Source organism: Palaemon carinicauda, chromosome 14, assembly GCF_036898095.1.
Source record: "Palaemon carinicauda isolate YSFRI2023 chromosome 14, ASM3689809v2, whole genome shotgun sequence".
Classification (NCBI taxonomy): Eukaryota; Metazoa; Arthropoda; class Malacostraca; order Decapoda; family Palaemonidae; genus Palaemon; species Palaemon carinicauda.
The window spans coordinates 126,323,566-126,332,132 of NC_090738.1; the positions used below are offsets into that span (position 1 = coordinate 126,323,566).

Here is an 8,567-nt window from a genome sequence, read left to right on the forward strand (position 1 = left end):
CCAACAAGGAAAATAACCCAGCTAGAAAAGAAACAAGGAAAATGAAAATATTCTATGAAGAATAACAACTAAAATAAATATCTCCTATTTAAACTATAAAAACTTTAACAAAACAAGAATAGAAATATAATAGAAAGGTGTGCTCGAGTGTACCCTCAAGCAATAGTTGCTCTACACATTATTCGAGTTATTACTCGTACATGCAATTATGTTTTTAAATCAACCTGCCATTCTTTTCCGAACAATGACAAAATGTTACAATACCCATGAAACATCCGACGTAATAATATAATACATATCAAGTTTTATAAACATCAGTGGTATATTTCATGAATGGGTACCAAGATCACTATATTTTCTCGATTATTTCAATCCTACATAATCACCATTATTACGACAAATATCATGATTCCTCCTTTTACTTGTTATGTGCTATTTACCTCCATATCGAGAAAAGGGATCTCTGGCTTTTAGGACTTATAAAGGAAACTCTATCTATTTTGTTTCCACTAAATAGCCTCCTTCTCCTGTGCGTTATCTGTCTCCATTTGGAATAAGAGCTCTCTGTTGCATTTAGAACTTATAAAGGAAACTCTCTCTCTCTCTTTCCATATATATAAACACATACAAACACCCTTTTGTTCTACTAAGGAGCCTCCTTATGCTTACAATGTGTTATTAATCCTCTGTTACATTTAGAATTTATAGAGGGAACTCTCTCTCTCTCTCTCTCTCTCTCTCTCTCTCTCTCTCTCTCTCTCTCCCACATCATTTTGTTTCCACTAAATAGCCATCCGAGTCACATTCCTGACAACCAGATACATTAACTAGATTTGGGAGGGGGGGCATTGGGCATCCTTTTACCTCGACCCAAACTCAATAAATCTTTTCTTCTATACCGCAAGTCTATTACAAGACCTTACGTCTCCCCCCCCCCCTTCCCTCCAGTCCCCCGTCCCGATGACAGTGTTTTTCCAATACCCTAAGAAAATAAGATTGAAAAGGAAGCCCAACTCAATTTTCTGCTCTACCCCGCAGACTGGTCCTCTTAGCTATTTCGAATTTCGCCCGACGTAAAATGCAAGCACTCAAGTTCTCGAGGGGCACGCGTCTCTCTCTCTCTCTCTCTCTCTCTCTCTCTCTCTCACACACACATGGTATTTTAAAAACTTGATAGACTACAACATCTCTACTATTAAGATTATTAAGAAAGCAAAATCAGCAGACATTGGGCATTTCTCTCTCTCTCTCTCTCTCTCTCTCTCTCTCTCTCTCTCACATGGTATTTTAAAAACTTGATAGACTATAACATCTCTACTATTAAGATTATTAAGAAAGGCAAAATCAGCAGACATTGGGCATCTCTCTCTCTCTCTCTCTCTCTCTCTCTCTCTCTCTCTCTCTCTTTGTAAAGAACATGTGATGCTTTTGACACCTTAATAAACTTTATAATATACGAGTATTCTATGTGACAATTTATTTACATACAATATAGCAAACACATGGAACAGACTTCCAGCGGATGTAGTAAACAGCAACACGGTAAGCTAATCAAGAATAAGTTATACAAGATCATAAAAACTTTCCAAACATTTAAACTAATTCGCTCTACCAAAGAGCAAATGGAGTCTCCACTGATGGACTAAAAAGTCTTTGAGACATGCAAAATCATTGTGACTCCTTGTAACTATAATCAACGAATAACCAACTTCATTGAACTTAAAACAAATGACTTGCTTCACTGGGAATACCCGAGAGTCCTGCGCTTGCTTTCCCAGAAATAACTTCGAATCCTTCCCTTGTTCAAACTCCTACCAGGTTTCCTTTATCCCTGGGGACTTCGTCCTCTATCCTTAGCCCTGGTCAAGTCTTTTCCGTCTACTCAAAGTCTTCGTTTTCAGTCAACTCCTTTCGTCAAATATCTAAAAGATTGAGTATTAAAAATCTCACTCTGTGAGAGAGAGAGAGAGAGAGAGAGAGAGAGAGGGGTTAAATCATTTCATCAAATATTTAAAATATTAAGTATTAAATACCACATTGAGAGAGAGAGATGAGAGAGAGAGAGAGAGAGAGAGAGGTTAACTTCTTTCGTCAAATATCTAAAAGATTGTGTATAAAAATCTCATTGAGAGAGAGAGAGAGTCAAAGTCAAAGTCAAAAACCTTTATTCCATTATAAAATGGTTATTCTGTTGAGAGAGAGAGAGAGAAGAGAGAGAGAGAGAGAGAGAGAGAGGAGGGAAAGCTGTCACTAAGTAAATAGAAAAGGAAAGTTATTCTATGAGGGGGTTTAGTTGGGAGGGGGGGGGGGCAAGTTGGTTTAGTGAGAATAGAAGAGGAGAGGGGGGGGGGAGCTGTAAGGAAGAGGCGAAAACTTGAGAGAGTGAGATGTTCGCAGAAAGGCCTGTTGGCAATAACCACAAACACTAACACATGTGCAAATATGTAAGAAAAAAAAAATAGAAACTATCAGCGTTCACTTTTTCTCGACGATAATTTCCAACGTTTTTTTGCACGACCGCAAATACAGTCATGTACATTATTCTAACAGAAATTAACACTTAACGGTAAGTTTTATCTGTAGGTGGGTTCTGCCGCTAAAAAGGTAGAGGATTAGTTCGTAGAGCATCTATCCATGTAAAGACATAATTTGTAAGTCATTGACATTATATATATATATATATATATACAGTACATATATATACACACACACACATATATATATATACATATATCAATATATATATATATATACACAGTACATATATACACACACACACACATATATATATATATATATATAAAGAGAGAGAGAGAGAGAGAGAGAGAGAGAGAGAGATGATGATTATTCCAAGCACAAGTAGTCAAAACAATAACTCCATTTAATATAATTTAATCATACCATTTGTACATACAACTTTTATAAAGTCAGGTCTCGCTACGAACGTTCAAAATACGTCCAACATTAATACCAATTAATTCCTAATCAAATCATTAAAACATCTTGGATCATTATCTACAATTAGAGTAAAATCATGGCAAACCTTGGCCTTCCCCCTCTCTCTTTCTATCTCTCGCTACTCTTCACTTGACCCCCAGGGACCTTTATTCAGCCACAGCGTATAATGAACAACCCACCGAATAATTATCACACGGCTAAATAGCAGGAACCGTGGGAAAGCTTACCCATAGGCAAGGGAGGAGTCGCTCTTCTTTTAACGGCAACGGCACGCTGCACGTGGCACGCTGTTGCTCTTGTTGTGGTTGCCTCTGTCTGCACGTGGTGGTGGACTCTCTCTCTCTCTCTCTCTCTCTCTCTCCTCTCTCTCTCTTTCAATTCTAAGTCATTCTGATCTTGTATGCAATTCTGAATTTCAGATACACAAAATATAATTAATATATATATATATATATATATAGGCCTGTATAGATATACATTAAGGTTTTAGTGTGTGTATATTCACTTAGAATTTCAATAAAATACACTATCATTACATAAATGGCAAAAAAAGAGATGTGGCGTGTGTGTGTGTGTGTGTATATATGTATGTATGTATGTATGTATGTATATATATATATATATATATGTATGTGTGTGTGTGTGTGTGTGTGTGTGTTAATTATTCAAGGCCATAACTGGTGATCATGCAACATCCACAAACCTAAAAAAAGAATGGAATATAACCGACCTCTTCCCTTCCCGCCAAAAACTTAAAATCATAAAAAAGCAATAATTCTTATTTCGCAACGCTGACCTGGTTGACCTTGTGGGATGACGTCACACTTTCCCACCAACGCCCACCACCCACAAGGAGAACAATGCCACCTCTAACCAATCACACCTTCCTTTCTACCTTAAGTAATTAACCGCCTACGCCCAAAGCCTCATATATCCAGTACCTTTGTATGGCACTCTCCTCTTTCGCCCCATACATTCTCTTACTCCCAATGTCAATAAATTTACAAGCTTACTCCCATCCTTTGAACTCTTCCACCCCACCCCGGATTTTCTCTCTATTTACGCTTAGTACAAATCCGTCCAGAGGTAACGGATACAAACTGGGAATTCAAAAAAATATAACACCAATCAATGTGGCAATTTCTTTACATACAACATACAAAATAGCAAATACTTAGAATAGACTTCCAGCGGATGTGATAAACAGTAATTCTGTAAACGAGTTCAAGAATAAGTTAGACAAGATCATAAGAACTCTCTAAATGCTTAAACTAAATTGTTCTACCAAAGAGGAAATGGAGTCTTTGTACCGTAATTAGTAGAAAGGAGAATACTTCTAAAATGTGAACAATGACAAGCATTTTTCTCTTTATAAAACTACATAGTGTAAATAGCAATTACAAATTACCCCTTACACAGTAAATGTAATTTTTTCTCACTAGAATATATAAACAAATACATCTAATTTTCTGTTTTATACTACCACAATCTATATTTCTTTTACTCTGTGTTATTATTCCCTGTTGGAGTCCTTGGGCTTATAGCAATCTGCTTTTCCAACTAGGGGTGTACCTTAGCTATTAATAGCAATAAAAATGATAATTTTAGTCTACTCCTCTATTCATATATAATTCTCCAATGCTTCTTTTTTCGCCCCCTTTTTTTTTAAAGGTAACCGCAGCCATTGTGGCCCTAGCCACCACCCTCGCATCAGCCACTCCATCTGACCCCTACCGACCCAGGTATACACCAGCGCCTTACCACCCTCCTTCAATTTACCACCCAAAGCCTATCTATGGCCCAAAGCCAATCTACCACCCAGAGCCCATCTATAAACCAAAGCTGTTTATAGACCAAAACCTGTTTACAAACCTGAACCAGCGTATAAACCCGAACCTGCGTACAAACCCGAACCAGAGTATGAGCCTGAACCTGTTTACAAACCTGAACCAGTTTACAAACCTGAGCCTGTTTACAAACCTGAACCTGTTTACAAACCTGAGCCTGTTTACAAACACGAACCAGTTTACAAACCTGAACCTACTTACAAACCAGCACGTACTTATCACCACGAGCCAGAATACAAGGAGGTAAGTTTCCTAGATTCATTTACTAACAAAATGATGATATAAAAATACCAACATTAAACATTGGAGTGAAATTCTTATTAAAAATTCCAAAATGTTCAAGTTGAATACAGCTACACCTTTGAAAAATTCCAAAATGTTCAAGTTGAATACAGCTACACCTTTAAAAATTCCAAAATGGTCAAGAAGAATACAGGTACACATTCTTTGAAACATTCCAAAATGTTCAAGTAGAATACAGCTACACCTTTGAAAAATTCCCAAAATGTTCAAGTAGAATACAGCTACACCTTTGAAAAATTCCAAAATGTTCAAGATGAATACAGCTACACCTTTGAAAAATTCCAAAATGTTCAAGATGAATACAGCTACACCTTTGAAAAATTCCAAAATGTTCAAGTAGAATACAGCTACACATTCTTTGAAAAATTCCCAAAATGTTCAAGTAGAATACAGCTACACCTTTGAAAAATTCCCAAAATGTTCAAGTAGAATACAGCTACACATTCTTTGAAAAATTCCCAAAATGTTCAAGTAGAATACAGCTAACCATTCTTTGAAAAATTCCCAAAATGTTCAAGTAGAATACAGCTACACCTTTGAAAAATTCCAAGATGTTCAAGAATACAGCTACACATTCTTTGAAAAATTCCAAAATGTTCAAGTAGAATACAGCTACACCTTTGAAAAATTCCAAAATGTTCAAGATGAATACAGCTACACCTTTGAAAAATTCCAAAATGTTCAAGATGAATACAGCTACACCTTTGAAAAATTCCAAAATGTTCAAGTAGAATACAGGTACAAATTCTTTGAAAAATTCCCCAAAATGTTCAAGTAGAATACAGGTACAAATTCTTTGAAAAATTCCAAAATGTTCAAGTAGAATACAGCTACACCTTTGAAAAATTCCAAGATGTTCAAGAATACAGCTACACATTCTTTGAAAAATTCCAAAATGTTCAAGTAGAATACAGCTACACCTTTGAAAAATTCCAAAATGTTCAAGATGAATACAGCTACACCTTTGAAAAATTCCAAAATGTTCAAGTAGAATACAGGTACAAATTCTTTGAAAAATTCCCAAAATGTTCAAGTAAAATACAGGTACAAATTCTTTGAAAAATTCCAAAATGTTCAAGTAGAATACAGCTACACCTTTGAAAAATTCCAAAATGTTCAAGTAAAATAAAGCTACACACTCTTTGAAAAATTCCAAAATGTTCAAGTAGAATACAGCTACACATTCTTTGAAAAATTCCCAAAATGTTCAAGAAGAATACAGCTACACATTCTTTGAAAAATTCCCAAAATGTTCAAGTTGAATACAGCTACACATTCTTTGAAAAATTCCCAAAATGTTCAAGTAGAATACAGCTACACATTCTTTGAAAAATTCCAAAATGTTCAAGTAGAATACAGCTACACATTCTTTGAAAAATTCCAAAATGTTCAAGTTGAATACAGCTAAACATTCTTTGAAAAATTCCCAAAATGTTCAAGTAGAATACAGCTACACATTCTTTGAAAAATTCCAAAATGTTCAAGTAGAATACAGATATACCTTTGAAAAATTCCAAAATGTTCAAGTAGAATACAGCTACACATTCTTTGAACAATTCCAAAATGTTCAAGTAGAATACAGTTACACCTTTGAAAAATTCCAAAATGTTCAAGTAGAATACAGCTACACATTCTTTGAAAAAACTTTGAAAAATTCCAAAATGTTCAAGTAGAATACAGCTACACCTTTGAAAAATTCCAAAATGTTCAAGTAGAATACAGCTACACCTTTGAAAAATTCCCAAATGTTCAAGTAGAATACAGCTACACATTCTTTGAAATTCATCTCATCATTGTTTTTAGGAGCCCAAGCCTTACGCCTTCGACTACGGCGTGAATGACCACTACTCAGGCACGAATTTCGGTCACTCAGAGAACTCGGACGGCAAATCGGTGAAGGGTTCCTACTCTGTCGTTCTTCCTGACGGTCGCATCCAGACCGTGACGTACGTAGCTGATCACTACAATGGCTTCCAAGCCGAAGTTACCTACGAGGGTGAAGCCAAGTATCCCGAATACCATCCCGAGCCAGCCTACAAACCAGCTCCGTACCACCCACCCAAGCCAGCACCTTACAAGCCAGCTCCAAAGCCAGTCTATCACCCTGAGCCAGTGTACAAGCCTGAGCCAGTATACAAGCCTGAGCCAGTGTACAAGCCTCGACCAGCTCCTTACAAGCCCCCGACCTATCATCCTGACCCAATTTACCCTACATACCATTAGAGCTTTACCATGGAGCAGCATTATGGTAGTTCTTTCCTCCCCCATCTGCAAAATAAAATTCTCATGCCATATTAACCCATGACGGCAACGGAAGAGGCTCTAGCAATGGAGTCGTATCGAAATGCCTTTCCAAATAATTTAAGTTTGCAGAACCAAATTGTTAAGTCACGCTTCTGCAACCAAATGAATTTATTTTTTACTGAAAATAACGATAAAAATTGTTATGCTCCATTATTGTTGATTGATCATTTGTTACTCAGTTCCTTTTTATCGGATTATTTTCCAACTTCCCCTTTCATTAACCAAAGTCGCTTTGCCTTTAAAAAAAGCGTTGCACGCTGTTACACATCACTCAATCCTAAGGATATGCTTTGATTATAATTTATTTACCCTATTCACGCTAACTATCAATCTCCCGTTATCAAGATTTCCCTAACCTTCCATTCATCCATCATCCTTTTAACAACATATCCCGTTCCTCACAATCATTGATCCATCTAACTATCCCCCCCCCCCTTACCCAGACCATCCTACCCACCCATCCCAACCCAGGCCAACATCATCATCCTTCTTCTTCCCATACCAAATCATCCTTCTTCCACCCCAGACTCCCCCTGCCCCCTCTCAGACCGAGGGATATAAAAGAGCCAAGAAACCACATCCTTGGGGTGCCATGGTTAACAAGGTAATAAGTCTTTAGATGTACCATTTAGGTGCTCAGGTCGACCGAAAGCGTAGGTGTATACAGAACTAAACTTTATATACATGTTATATATATTTTTTATTAATGTAATGTAGATCAAAATACTGTGAAAAAAAAAACAAATAAAAATGAAACTGGAATTTGTTTAATTGAACTCTGCATGTCAGAAAGGTCAAATTAAGACGAAAAGCATAATGGATGCCTGTTGGTTTGTGTATGTATGGATGTATGTATTTACTCAATTATGTATATGTGTATATATATATATATATATATATATATATATATATATATATATATATATATATATATATTATATATATATATACAAATCATATTAAAAGAACATGTATGCACTTGGTAATTTTCTCTTTTATTTATTTCATGAGAATGGTACTGAATATATATACAGCAAATATACACAATATATGGATAGATATACAGTATAAGAGTGTTTGCATACATACACTAACTATATATATATATATATATATATATATATATATATATATATATATTATATATATATGTGT

The 8,567-nt window shown here is 35.9% G+C and overlaps 1 pseudogene; it reads left to right on the forward strand.

Moving 5' to 3' along the window:
• LOC137653754 (adhesive plaque matrix protein-like) overlaps nt 1–8,103 on the forward strand; it is a 13,497-nt pseudogene extending 5,394 nt beyond the window's left edge.
• The last annotated feature ends 464 nt before the right edge of the window (nt 8,104–8,567 follow it).